Raw genomic sequence first — 15,736 nt, forward strand, 5'->3', positions numbered from 1 at the left:
AACTATTACAATAAACTTTTTAATAAAGCACTATGTAAGACATCGAAATATTCATCTTGCCCCAGTTTTTACTACAATTTCAAAAAATGAACATATAAAATTAGTCAAAGGACTATTATACAATAGCTAGTGCTAAAGGATATAGAGCTTATTTATTTACTTTATTCCACTATGCTAATAAAAAAAAAATCATATATTATGGCATATGTATGGAAGGCTTAAATGGAGCTTTGTAAGAATATTACACATTTATAGTCTCAATATCTCCAAAGAAGGATGAGGCGGATATTGTTCTGGAACCATGCTCTGATGTGAAAACAAAACTAAGAAATATAATGCCAGTCACATGGGTTTCTCATTCAGTTAGTAAGCAAATAAGATATTTTCTCAGATTTAGAAAGCTAGAACTATCTAAGCCTCCTTTAAATATAAACTCACTCTAACATGCCACATTTTAAAACAAGTTTTTTCAAAGTTGTTCTGATTTAAAATATTTTTTCAGGGAAGCAGTCTATCCTGAGAGTAAGTGATCAAAAGTGCAAGTTGAGTCGAAATAATTTATTATTCCCGCTTTTCATTATGTTACAAGTCATCTTTTTTCAAAAGAGTAATAGGAAAAATCACATGAAAGATGTTTTTTCCTTAAAAATAAATCCAAACTATGACACAAATCATGATGTGATGAAGAATTTGTACCACATAAGTTTTGAAAGAGTAGCAAATGAGTAGCCTACATAAATAATAACCAAGACTTTAACTCTGTATTCTAAGGAATTCAAGATGTATACAGAATTTCAGAGGATCAGAAATAGTGGTTCAGCTACTGAAAATGCACACAGACACTGTAACAGGCAAATAATTAGACAATACACACACATACACACACACACACACACAATCATGAGACCAAAAATGTCTCATGATCCAATTTAGGTTTGAAAAGGGTAAACACAACACACACAAAAAAAAAAACAAATAAGAGTTACTGGAATATAAAAAGGAATAAATTTTTCAAAGACACAATTTAAAAATATTTTTTTCTTGAAAAGAACTACTACGGCAGCAAGTCAAGCTAGTGGAAATCACTAATTGATTAAAACTATAAATAGGCCAAATTTCACCAATGGCCCAACAAGAACTAAATGCAAAGAGAGTACATTAGCTAAAATGACAATGTAATGTTTGGAAAATTCCTTCTTGAAAGGAACTTATTAATTCTACTGTATGCAGTAACAAAAGACAACTTTTGAGCTTGCTTGCACAAGAATGAACCTGAAATTACCATTTCAAAGCAGCAGCCCACTTACACCCTGAATGAAATCATGATCTACTTGAAAAAATAGGACTGGCTCATTCATATACACAATCATTTTTTATAAAGCATTTTTAAGGTACCAGGCACTGTTAAAAGTGCTTTACAGGAAGTAGTACTACCTTAAATCTTAACCATGAACTGCTATATTCTTCCACATTCTTCTCATTTTTAGATGAGAGACCTGAGACTTAGAACTTACCACATCTTTAACAAATCATTTCAATAATGATCATACACGATACACATATTATCAGAAATAGTAATCACCCAATAGCTAAAAGTAGTCCCAGTACTATGTAGCTATTACTCATATTAAATAACTGGTACGAGGTAAAAGTAATATGAGTTAAGACCTCAATTCCATTGACTAATTATGTTTTCAGCTCTGTTCTTTTCACAGTACTATTAATATAAGATTTAATTCCTATTCTCTCCCTCTCTCCCTCCATCTCTCATTGGGACAGAAGAAGGGCTTGTAGGGAGGACAGATAAGTTTTTTAATTCACTGTATGTACCTAGACATAAAATTACTTTGTAAAAGATTTTAGTATCTTTTCTTTACTAGATACTATGTCCAGATAGCTTACAAATATTATCAATAATCCTCCTGACACGTGTTATTAGTCACGTTTCACCAGTCTTTAAGTTGAGTTATACAGAGTTTATATAAACCAACTAGGTTCACCATCTAGGTTAAATGGCTAAGCTGAGGCCAGGACTTAGAAGTGTTGAATACAAAGTCCATAGTTTGTCTGGACAATGAAGGGTTTGGACTCTACTCCATTATTACGTACTGCTTTTTCAACCTTTTGGGTCAGTCACACATTTATATTATTTATATAGCCTTAGATTTATGGAAATAACTAGAATTATAGTTAATACTTTGGTTTGTCTGCCACTCCACTCTCCCATTCCCCAACCGGTCCCTTAAATTACAGTACCACAGACTCTAAAACCTATCTCCTTACATCATATTGTCTATCTTTTAGTTTGGTCTTTATTTATAATTTGGGTTTCTCAAATAAAAGCAACCATGAAACATTTAAGGTAGAATGTGTGTGACTTATTTCACTTAACATTACGGCCTCAAGGTGTACCTATTTTTATAACTTCTAATTATACTTAGAAGTCTTTATGGGATTCACAGAGCTCCCTTTAGAACAGAGTGGTTAACAGCAACTGTGGAGCTAAGGTCTGAAACACAGGGACTCAAATACTAGCTCTCTTGTTAGCTCCACTCTATACATGTGATGTCACAATTTTTAAACCTGAGATCAGTATTTGCATCTGAAAAATGAGAATGGAACCTCCATTGAGATGTCTGTGTGATGACTAGCTAGGTAACTGATAAAATGTAAGTGTACTTTCTTATACCTGACTTGTGAAACTACTTTAAGAAACAATTTTTCTTCAATGGGAATATATTATCAACTTAATTGTTCCTCTCAGCACAAAATGTCTTTTGAGGTAGAAATCACCCAAAAATGACTTGTAAAGAAATGACATAAATGCACAAATGTTACCAGAAAATTTACTAGAGAAAAACTGTAAGTGCTTTTTGGGCAATGGATGCTTAAAATACAAGGTGCTGATGACAAGACCTTAAGAATCAAAATACAATTTCCTGCCATTTTATTTTCTAACATTAAATTGTATATATTGAAGGTGTAGAACTTAATATATACATTGCAAAATAATTATTATAAGCTAATTAACAAACTAACATATCTATTCCCTTTACATTGATATAGAACTTTTAGCAGAGGAAAATGTCTACAGTGAGAAACTGACTTAGTTAATACAAATAGACACCTTATAAGAGTGCCTGATTTTAACTACTTTGAAGTATGCAATTATGTGGCACAAATTACTTTCTCAATGCTGTGGACTAATCATGCCTCTATCCTCAACTGTTTCCTAACCCTCAAGAAAAAGGTTTGAACATCTCCTCTAAACCTCATGCTGACATTCATCTGCTAGTGTAGCAGTGCTGAGGTGGAACCCTGAGGAGGCGAGTCAGTCATGAGCACTTCACGCTCACAAATGGATTAACGCCACTTTCATTAGTTACCACGGGAAGTGGGTTTCTAACAAAAAGATGAGGTTGACCCTATTTTCCTTCTTCTCTCACTGTCTCTTTGACATTCCACCATAGGATGATGTAAACAAGAAGGGCCTTACCAGATATTGGTGCCATGCTCTTGGACTTGGCAGGCTCTAAAACTGTGAGCTAAATAAACTTTTCCTGTTTACAAATTACATGCTTTGTAGCATTACAGTGGTAGCAAGCAGACTAAAACACTTTTCATTCTGCCTTGCCTTATGTCCTGGTAACCTCTAGCCTAGTTTCTACCTCTGTGAATTGCCTATTATAAATATTTCATTCAAGTAAAATACATAATAGTTGTCCTTTTGTGTCTGGCTTATTTTATAGAGCACAGTTTTTTCAAGGCCAATCCATGTTGTAGCATGTATCTAAACATTATTCCTTTTTACGACTGAGTAATATTCTATTGGACTTTTATACTACATTTTTTCATCTATTCCTCTGTTGATGGAAACAGACCTTTTCCACTTTTAGGCTACTGTGAATTCTATTACAGTGAAGAACATTCACCTACAAAAATGTGAGTCCCAGTGTTCAGTTCTTGACAGTATTTAACTAGAAGTGGAATTATGGGTCAAATGGCAACTCTATGTTTAACTTTTTGAAGAATTTCCAAACTTTTTACAATTGTTGCCCCATTTTATGTTTCATCATTTACATTTTACATTACATGAGTTCTAATTTGCCCATACCCTTTATGTGTTGTTGTACATTTTTTCTCTTTTAGCCAACTTTAGTGGGTGTGAAATAGTATGTCATTGTAGTTCTCTAATGACTAAAGATTTAGGCAGTTTCTTCAAAGGATACTTCACCACCTGATAGGACAACTCCTAAATGATTATTTGTATTATCTGAACAAAGAGCAAGCTCCTAGAGCCATTTTGCCATGTTTATGAGGGATTATAGTACAAAGTACACTGGTTTTGACCTTTTTTTCATAATATAGGTTCTGCCAGAAGCAGAGATGCCTTTCCTCCCTGGGCTTGGTTATTTAATCACAGTAACCTAGAAACTATAAAGTACTAAGAAAGAGCTTAGCCAAAATTAATTCAGCTCCCCTTTACTATTTAAAACAATGAAGAGGGTATATCTGAAAGTAGCTTCTATTATTCCTTCTTCTATAAAAATTAATTTCTTTCTTTGTTCCTTTATTAGTGCCTATCAATTTTATAAAAATCAGGTTCCATTGTGTGCGTTTTAGTGCTAAGCACCCTCTCTTTGCCTTCCTTCACACCACTCTCCTTTATCCTTTCTTCTTGTCTAAAAGTAGTCTCCCTTCTTCTTTCTCATCTCCTTTTTTGCATTCCACATATTAGGAGGAACATGAGATATTTGTCTTGCTGGGTCGAGCTTATTTCACTCAACATGATGATGTCCAGTTCCATCCACCTGTTGTTTTATGACAAAAGTCCCATTCTTTATGGCTGAGTTCACGCCACTGTATCTGCATACTACAACCTTTTCTCTATCCATTAACCAGTTGACAGGTACCCAGGTTGGGTCTATCTCTTCACTATTGTGAATTGTGCTAGTGTCCCTACAGTATGCTGACTTTAATTGCTTGGGGTACATGCCAAGAAGTGGTATAGCTGAGTCAAATGCTAGTTCTAGTTTTAGTTTCTGGAAGACACTTCAAATTAATTTTCCTGTTGGCTCAATTAATTCACATTCCCACCAGCTGTTTAGAAGGGTTCTTTTGGTCAACATCCTCATCAGCATTTATTGATTTTTGTATCCTTTATAAATTATTTAACTGTCTAAAAGCTCTAGTGCCTCAGAAATGATTGACTTGGTCTTCGATAATATAAAGGATGGATACTACTTTTTTCATCACATTATTGGCTGACTACTCCAAAGTGGGAATCTCCTGGAAAGCATTCATTACAACATGGTCCTTTTCACAGTACAGAATGAAAATAAATTACTTCATACTGTACTTTCATATAAACATAACTGTTTATTTTTGGTTTTGTTATTTATGATTATAGATTTATCCAAGCTTAATAATTTAAAAGTTGGTGATTTGTTCACTGCATACATTTTATGTGCTATTGCCTTACATTACTATTACTGTAGAATTTTTACTAGCTACCATTATGTTCTACATGATATAAAAAGTATACTGAGCCAATCATGACGAGAATCAACACATACATTCAAGAAGGTGCTGCAAAATTTCATTGTGCAGGGTTAGTAAGTTGTGAATAACAAATGCATACCATGATAATTATAGTTAATACCGTGTTGCATACTTGAAATTTACTGAGAGTAGATTTTAAATATTCCCATGTTACAATGAGCTGAAATTTGATTTCATGCAGACTGATGTGTTCTTTCACAGAAAGTAGTCTAACATCCCTTCAAACATTTTATATATCCTTCCTCCTCTGCCCACACCTCCCAAATGTTCTCTTCTCCAGATCTGACATTGCCACTTGCATTAATGATTTTTCATGTGGTCTGGGTTCAAGTTCCTCAAAACCAAACATATTTTCCTCATAATACGCTCATATATCAATTGTTTTCATGATAACACCACCACTAAGAATAATCTGTCTTATAACAGAACAATATTTGAAGCTATAGTAGCCCTTAAATGTGTGGAACTTAACAGTCTATTTTTCATCCTATAACAGTTCAGTCTTCCTGTCTTGGTAACTTTTCTCTTATTGCTGATATAAAACACCTGATGCCCAGAATTAAGGTAGGAAAGGTTTATTTAGCTTACAGTTTGTGCAGGTTTCAGTCTATAATCCACTGGCTCCAAGGCAGGGCAGCAGGGGCCAGGGGCACCAGTTTAAGGTGGCACAAGACAGCAAAAATAGCAAGAGCGAAAAACGGAAGAGCTGCAGGAGGCAGCCTCTTTCCCTCCCTTACATTATATGCAAACTACCTGCCCCAAGGTGGGTGTAGCACTCATACCAATAATCCCAACATCTGACAGTGGATCAATCTTGAACTCTAGAAACCCACCCCATGACTGCATGAGGCTTTTGGGGTACATCCAGATACAAACCGTAACACTGAGTCTAAGTGGTTTTACTATGTGGTAATCAGGGGTCTAATCTTCAAACCTGTAGCCCTTCTTTCTCCTACAATCTTAAAGTCTTTCACATTCAACTAGTGAATACATAAACAGAGATGAGAGCTAATGGAGTACTGGCTACCTCCACAACATGTGCACTTTTTAGATCAACAGAGCTTTATCATTGGCACAGCAAAGTGGGAAGGTATCAAGAGGATGGGATATGTCCATGTTTCATGCAGGTCTGAATTAAAACTCTACCAGTAACTGTATATTAAGGTAAACCTGAGTTTACAGTACACTTAACTGTCCATAATAACACTTCTATAAAGTTCCAAAAAGTAGCAAGAAAGGAAAGCTATTCCTCTCTATTTTAATAACCACACTCACAAAGAAAACTTTTAATGCATCAAACTCTATTTACTAAATGTAAGATACCACATGATCTGTTATGGACATGGTATATGGTTCTACATTTACTTTGGTCCATTTCTACATTAACTCTATAATTTGTTTCTGAATATGCATTGTTAGAAATGAACCAATTCATTCTTGTAACCTTGCTTTCTTATTCCTTTTTAGTGAATACTTATGTTTGATGTTATTATTAGACTATAATATTTTCATAATGCTCTATTAATCACTTACAGAATGTCTATATATCCTCACAATGTCCGACACCTGGCAGTATTAATTTCTCTTTTGTTTGTGGTTAACCCTATAGCACTTTAAAATACTATGAAACTTTAAAATGTTTCAAAAATATAGCAAGTAAACAAATAATAAAACTCACTCCACTTAAAACTCACTGCAACAGTTTCAGATATTCTGCCAATATTTTGTCATCTATAATGCTAACCACTACCCTCCTAGATAGTGATTTAATCTTCTTTAGGCAAATTTTAAATTCATTAAAGTACACACATCTTAGCTACAAAACTTTGAAAAATCTTAGCTATGTAACAAACACCTCTATCATGGTGCAGTACACTTAACTGTCCAAAATGTTCCCTTCCCTTCAAAGCAACATGTGTGTGATTTAGAGTAGATATTACTAAATTAATATTAGAATCACTTACTAGATTCATATCCATACCAAAAACTAGTTGTCCACTTTAGACTGGCTTTGCATGAAGTATATGTTACATACAGTGTCACTGGGTCTGCAAAAAATTTGTAAGATTCATCTATGCTTCTATAATTAATTATTTTCATTACTGAACAGTACTACTCTGTACAAATGTATCACAATTTGTATAGTCATTCTATTGATGATACACATTTCGGTTATTTCCAGTTTTGGATACCATGAATAAAGTAGTCATGAATATTTTTGGACATACAATTTTATTTTTGTTGCATAAATACACAATATATAATGTTTACATTTACAGAAAACTGCTGAGTATTTTTTCCCAATGGTATACCACTACAAACATGTGAGAGTTCTTATTCTTGTACATATTTACCATTTGGTGACTTTAGTTGCTTATTTCAGCTATTTTAGCAGATGAAGTCTGTCACTATGATTTTAACATGAATTTCCATAATGATGTGAAATGCCAAGTGTTTATCATGCACTTTTTGTCTTTCTTACTTTTTCCAAGTTTTGTCCCATATTTATATTACTTTCACTTTTAATTACCGCTGTATAGGTATTCTTTATATATTCTAGATATAAGCATGTCAGAAATGAGTCTCCTGAGTATTTTTTAGTCTGTGGTTTGCCTTTTCTTTTTTTTTCTTCTTTTTCTTTTAACTTTGAAATTTTATGCTTTATTTTCTCACCCAGGAACATGATGTGGATAAGTGAAATGGCATTCCAGAACAATTTCTAAGGACTGCCTCTCCAAAGCATTTTCTACCTCCTGAGTCTCTTTGTATTTTGAACTGTTCTTTAGTTCCTCACCGAAATTTGTAAACCTCCTTTCCTCTGTGAACCATGCTTCTGAACTCCTGAAGCACTCACTTCTGTTATTTAAAATGTGACAGCCTGTCCTCAGGAGCTAGATGGTGTTGTCCTGGGACAGTGAGAGAGATTGCTTCTGCCTGAGTAGTGTAATTGTCTTGAAATGCGTGAGAGCATATTGAAATACACTGAAGAACTTTGGGGGAGCCCTGAATGCCAGAGAGAAGATTGCACAACCAGTGAAGGTGTGCAGTGATGTAGCACAATGGGAATCACTTAGCTGGTGGGTTCAATAAAGATGGAGACACCACTAGACATGGCGGTACATGCCTCTAATCCCAACCCTCTTGAAAAGCTGAGGCAGGAAGATCATAAATTCAAGCTCAACTGGGCAAATCAGTAATTTAGTGATTTAATTTAATCACTCTGTCTCAAAAATAAAAAAGGGTTTGGGATATAGTGCAGTGCGAAAGCCCTGGGTTCAATCCCTAGTAACAAGGAAAAGCAAAAAAAGAGAGGGAACAGCAAAAGGATGGCCACTTAGGGGACAAAGTGATACAACTTCAAGAAATAGTAACAAAGATTGGGACTAAACTGCTGCTTTAGGAAAGGTAGGTTTTTGGTTTGTTTTGAGCAGGATTTCACTACACAGTTCAGGATGGCCCTGGAATTCACTTTGTAGCCCAGACTGACCTAGAACTCAAAGCAATCCTCCTGCCTTGGCCTCCCAAGTTCTGGGATTATGGGCATGCCTCTTTTTTTATTTTTTTCAAAGTAGGGTCTTGTTATATCATTCAGGCTCACTCCAAATTCCCAGTCTCAAGTGATTCTCCTGCCTCATCAGCTGAATAGCTGAGACTCTAGGTTTACGCCACCACACATAGTCCTTTTTTCATTTTCTTAATGGTATCTTTCAAGTAGCAGGAGTTTTCAACTTCATGATTACAGCTTTATGTCTGCTACAAAATTTATTGCCTACATTCAGGTTAAAAAAGATATTTTCTATTCTAAAAGCTTTACACATTTAATTTTATAGTTAGAAGTATAATCCATATTAAGTTAATTATTGTACAATCATTTTCTCTGGCTTTTTAACTGGTAAACTGGTTTATGTACAAACTGGCTTAAAGTACAGTGCACATGGAGGCTGTATTCTTTCATAACCTCAGGGGTAACAAGGGAAAAATAGGACAGCTCAAGGAGGTTCACTGTTGCTCCTATACATAATCAAAGCCACATGCTAAGGTAAATTGTTGCTTCTTTTCACTGTGATATAAGTAATGTGTAATCACTTTCCCCTAATTGTTCTGATCAATAAAAGTTGGCTTTACTGCACTATAATAGGTATTGTAAAAACAAATTTATAGTAAATATAATGCAACAGTAGTTTGTTACATTTTGCTTCTGTATCTTATTAATTGATTCTTAAAACTGTAGTGACATTGGAGTAAAATAATTTTATATAATTTAAGAAATAAATGCAAACTATAAGGTTCCATTAATCTTAAGAGTACATGATTAGTGCAAGGGTGTCAAAGACAATCTTTTGAAATTCCGGCTAAAGTAAAGGCACTTAAATTAGTTATGCTTTCCCACTGCTTTTGGAAAAATTATTCCAAGTGAAAATGTTTGATGCAGACTCAAATATAAATATAGAGATTCTGTGGTTTTTACTTGATTCTTATGTGTGTATAAAGAAATATAGGAAGATCTTCTTCCCTGGAACATGAGTCACATGAGATACTGTAAACAGATTTAATCATAATCACACACACAAGGTTTTTGACACTAAATTTTAGACTAAGCAACCTTAGTAGCCTGCATTGGGTATACAGTTATCTACTTATTGCATGTCCACAATCTTCACATTAGTTTTATGCAGATGTTAATGTGTATTATATATTCTGCAATGCAGACCCATAAAGCATCTTTGTTTACCTCATATGTGGCTCATAGATTGAAGAAGATCAAGTGATCTGGCAAGATAGTCTAGAAGCACATGCTCATATTCATGCATACACTTAACATAAATTGAAACACACTAAATAAATTTAATAAACTTCTTAACATAAAATCAGTTACAGGCATTCAACCATTTCTGAGCCAACATATTAAGTATTTGAAAGAAAACCTGAAGAAGATAAACTATGAGATTAAATCTACTTAAAGAAGTTGCCACAGGCTAAATTAAATCAATAAACTTTTACTATGAATAAAATGAAACCATAATATGAACTATATTAGCAGATTTTCTTCAATCTAATAGTAAAATTTTTAATATGCATGGAGAAATGTAAGCAAATAAGTTATTCACTTTATTTAAATAGTGTTTTGACTTAAGGGAGTGATTAAAGAAGTGAAGTATAAATTGGGAGACATATCAGCATAAAAAAGTAAAGTCCAACTTATATATATATATTTTTTGTTTGTTTTCCTCTGGTACTAGGAATCAAACTCATGACCTTGCGCTTGCAAGGCAGGTGCTGTGCCGCTGAGCTAAATCCCTAGCCCCCCAGTTTATATTTTCATAAAATCATCTCCATATTTAGATAGTATACATCTTATTAAATGCCAAAGATTTATCATATTCTTAAATTGAAGCAGAATTTAAAAAACAATATTTCCAAGTGAAATAGCTTCCGAAAATGCCCAATTCTACTCCCTCCATGTAACTAAGCACAATAGAGTAAATTTATTTCAACTAAAAGTGACCTTCAAACAGACATTTGAAATAAGTGATCCATGTACTTATGTAACCCCTTTAGCAAGTCCCTTAGCTTCTTTGTGTAGCTATAACAAATTACCACAGACTGGGAGATTTATATGTAATAGAAATTATTTCTCACAGCTCCAGAGGCTGGGAGGTTGAAAACACCAATAGGTTCACTGTCTAGTGAAAGTTCAATCTTTGCTCCCAAGATAATGCCTCATACTCTGCAAGATCCAGAGGTGACAAAGCTGTTATCCCATACAGCAGAATGGCTGGAAGGCTACCATACCTCAAACCCCTAGAAAGATACTAAACCCACCTAAAAAAAAAGCAGGGCCCTCATGGTCTGTTCCTCTAATAAAGGCCACCCCCAAGGACAACTGGAGTATAGACGTTAAGAATATGACAGAGGAAAGGTCAAAAGTTTGATTTAAACTTCAGGATATGCGAAACAGAAATGTGACCAGGAAGACAGATTTTGTGGAGATTATATAAAATGTAGAACACATGAACTGAAGAATCCACTACAGAAGCATCAGAGACACAGACCAGATCTAAAAGGTTTAGCATATTAGAGTTCTGAAGAAAAATAACAAGAAAGAAAAAGGTAGAGAAATTTTTTCAGGATAAAAAGAGAAACACTTTGACTAAAAAGTATAATATGCAACAACAACAACAAAAGTATGGTTTTAAAAATCCCACACCAAATCACAAAGCAAAAAGAAATTTTTATAGAAAAAAAGATTATCTACGAAAGAGTTGCTAATTAGTATTAAACCAGAATTAAACATGCAGTATTATGTATAAGAATAAGAAAGAAATACATGTAATATAGACTCAAAATCTGAGTTTACTGACAAAATATCCTAAAGTCAAATTAAAAAGATTGCAGAAACAAAAATGTTTAAGATGAGAGAAGATAAAAAATAAGTTCAAGCATCTGGTTAAATCTGACCAAAAGCTGATTTCACAAAATGACAACAATAAGGTAGAAGCTGTGACATTAAAGAGAGGGAAGGATAAAACAAAAATACATGAAAAAGCAGCATAGATACTGGGATACAGCAACAGGAGCTAAAGCATAGTAAAACTCTTTTATTGTTGAGGATACAGATAATTCAGTTAGCTTTATATAGAGTTTTAACTGACTTTTTCACAGAAAATTTCCTAAAATAACTCCCCAACTGTGAGTAATTTTGGTATGTATCTCTCTCAGTAACTATCTTGCTGATGAAAAGCACTGAGGATACACGTAATTAACAAAATACTACCGAAGACTAAAAACCAGGATGCATTACTTATGACTGAAATATATGGTGAATGTTTAAATTAAAAAAAAAATTATTGCAGTAAAAGACATTTTGCCACTGCCCCCCTCAAAAAATTCCTCCTTGTTTCAAGCACACTTATGTCATCTTTCTTGCCACATTGAGGCAACTCTGGAAGTCCTCTTTCATGAGTTGTATGAGGTGTAATAAATACAGTGCATACTGCTGCTGAGTGCCATCCAATAGCAAAGGAGATTCATGTCTTCAACAATCTATTCACCAGATCTGGCACCACAGAACCAATATGGCTTTTCCCCAATCACAACTGCACAAATAAAAATATGAATGACGACTTCCACAACTGCTTCAGAACATGGCAAGAATAATGGGCTAAGTGTGTTCAAAGCAAAGAGATTATTCTGAGAGGGATTAAAGACAATGTGTCTTTTAATGTAATTTTTAAAAATTTAAACATTCACTATATTTTATCATATTTGTTATCAACAAACTACAAACAGATAAAATAAGAAAATAAATTATTAAGGAAGAAAAATGTTTAAAAAGTTAAAACTAAAAGTAATCACAATAAATGCAAATTACTAAACTTTCCAGTTAAAACAGAATGTGATCTAGACTGTATCGAATAAGCTTAGTAGTAACCACTGTGCACTAAAAAGTAAAATGCTGAACAGACTGAAAAATGAACAAATCTGCTTAGACATGTTAGAGAGGTGAAGTCAAGGCAAACGACTGGGAAAAGCTGAAGAAAAAATCAGGTCATATAATAAAAAAATAAACAATAACAACAACAACAAAACTCACATGTTTTTCTATGGTAGAAATTTCCAGGTAGAAACTTCCTTTCTGGGAAAGAAAAATCTGAACTACAATGAAGAAATTGATAAAGACTGTGTGTAGATGAAGTCATGTGTTAAAACTTCTGGATATCCATCATAGTCCAGTTTTTACAAATTTTATTTCCAAGAGCTTCTGAAGAAAGAAAGTAATTTTCAAGACCTTTTCTTGGAAATGTAAAAGAACAGAAATCATATTATAATTGCACTATGCCACCAAGAAACTAAAATATAATTCAGGTGGTATAGAAGTAGGATAGCTACAAAATCTCACTTGGACATTTAGTACGTCAAAATAATATTTGGAAACAAAGACTAAAATCCCAATAAAATTTTCTAAAAACTTTGATGGAAAACATAATGAAAATACAATATACCAAAATTTGTGAAATGAATCAAAAGCAGCACTTAGAAGACATCTTTAGCATTGAATGCATACATTTCAAAAATTTTTACATCAACCATTTAAATTTTTAGTGCTACAATTTGGAGCCTAAGTGTTGTCCAAAGCACATGTAGTAAAGGCTTGCTGTGCAGAGTGGGACAACCAGGAAGAGATGGCAGCTTTTTGGAGTTGGCCTGGGAGGTCTACAGGTCCTTGGAGGAACCCTTAGAAGGGACCATGAGACCTCACTTCCTTACTCTTTCTCTCTGCTTCCTTGTCAGGAGGACAAGGAATATGCTGCATCATCACAAGGCCAAAACAACCAGGCCAGTAATGGACTGGAACCTCTACAATGTGAACCAAAATAAACTTGACCTTTTATGAACTAATTATCTTACCTACTTGTGATAGCAACAGAAAGCTGACTAAAATCATACTCTCAGGAAAGAAGAAAATGAGAAGCAAGTTAAATCCAAAGTAAGTAGAAAAAGTGAAAGCAAGACCAGACATCAATAGAACTAGAAACAGAAAACAGAAGAGCTCAACAAACCAGCTACAGAGTCCAATAATGTAAGTTCAATAGACATATACAATATACCAAGTAGAATTTATCTCAGGTATGCAAAGCTGGTTCAGCATTTAAAAATTAATTTAATTCATGTTTCCAGCAACAGAGGAAAGACAGGATAATGTCAACTGACATAGACAGTCTTTGACAAAATCCAATGTAAGGGTATGGGAAAAGCTCACATTAATTAGGGAACTACAAAAAGTAGGCAACACTTAGTTTGATAAAGAATATCCACAAAAAATCTACAGCTTGATAAAGAACATCCATAAAAAAACTACAGCTAACATATATAATGGTGACTTGAGACTTTCCCTTTAAGGTCAATAACAAGATAAGGTTTTCTCTTTACTACTCTTTTTGAGCATGATAATACAATCTAATAATGTAAGAAAATAAAAGATAAAGATTGACAAGAAGGTTCAGCTTTGTTCACAGAGAATAGAATTGTCTATGTAGAAGATGCAAAAGAAACAAACAACACATTTACTGCACCAAAGTAGTGCTTAGAGTAAGGTTGTTGGATACAAGGCATACTGGTAGTTTTCTTATTGCTGAGATAAAATACCTAACACCCACAAACTGAAGGAATAGAAGTTTATTTTGGCTTACAGTTTCAGAGAGTTCAGTCTATTGTCAGCTGGCTCCATGGCAGATACTACACTAAAAAGCCATGATAAATCAATGCTGAATTTATGGCACCTGGGAAGCAGAAACAGGGAAAGAGCTCCAGGAAGAGCTATATCCTTTAAAGGTATACCTCCAGTGACCAATCTCTGCCAGCTGCTTCCTACCTCCTAACAGCACATTCAGTTATTAAGATCAAGGATTAACCCACTATTTACTACAATGCCCCATGAACTAATCATCTCTCCAGGAACTTCTTAATCCAATCAAGTTGAAAACTAAGAGTAACTGACAGTTTACACTCAATAGTCAATCACACTGCAATACACCAGCAATGAACAAATGGATTTGAAATTAAAAACACTTTAGCATTTATATTAGCCACCAAAGGATGAAATACTTAAATTTATATTTAGTAAAATGCATACAAGATCTGTATGAAGAGAACTGAAAGTTCTGATGAAAGAACTATTAAAACAACAGAGAATTAGGCCATGTTCATGTATAGACCCAGTAGTGCTAAGACATCAGTTATCTCATGTATTTAGATAGTATACATCTTATTAAATGCCAAAGATTTATCATATTCTTAAATTGAAGCAGAATTTAAAAAACAATGTATAGACCCAGTATAGTTTCAATGCATCCTCAATCAAAATCCCAGGAAATCATTTCATGAATGTTGATAAATGCATTCTGCAGATTAAAAAATGACTCAGCACAGTCAATAAATATTAAAAGAACACAGCTGAAGGACTGACACTCACTGAATTCAACTCTTGCTATAAAGCTATAGTTTATGTCTTGTGATATTGGTACATGAATAGGCAAGTAAAAGAATAGAAAAAAACCAAAAAGGTAGACTAATACACTGGCAACTGATGTTTGAAAAGGAGTACCAATCAAGAAAAAAGTGTTTTAAAAAATGGTGCTAGAACTGGAATTAACCATGAAATATATATATATAT

The 15,736-nt window shown here is 33.9% G+C and overlaps 1 protein-coding gene across 15 annotated transcripts in view; it reads right to left on the reverse strand.

The window, feature by feature from the left end:
- The window catches only part of Ccdc91 (coiled-coil domain containing 91), a 343,525-nt gene that overhangs the window by 103,981 nt on the left and 223,808 nt on the right, over positions 1 to 15,736 (reverse strand). The gene's annotated exons all lie outside the window — the stretch shown is intronic.

Source organism: Chinchilla lanigera, unplaced genomic scaffold (assembly GCF_000276665.1).
Source record: "Chinchilla lanigera isolate Chin_1 unplaced genomic scaffold, ChiLan1.0 scaffold00104, whole genome shotgun sequence".
NCBI classification, from domain to species: Eukaryota; Metazoa; Chordata; class Mammalia; order Rodentia; family Chinchillidae; genus Chinchilla; species Chinchilla lanigera.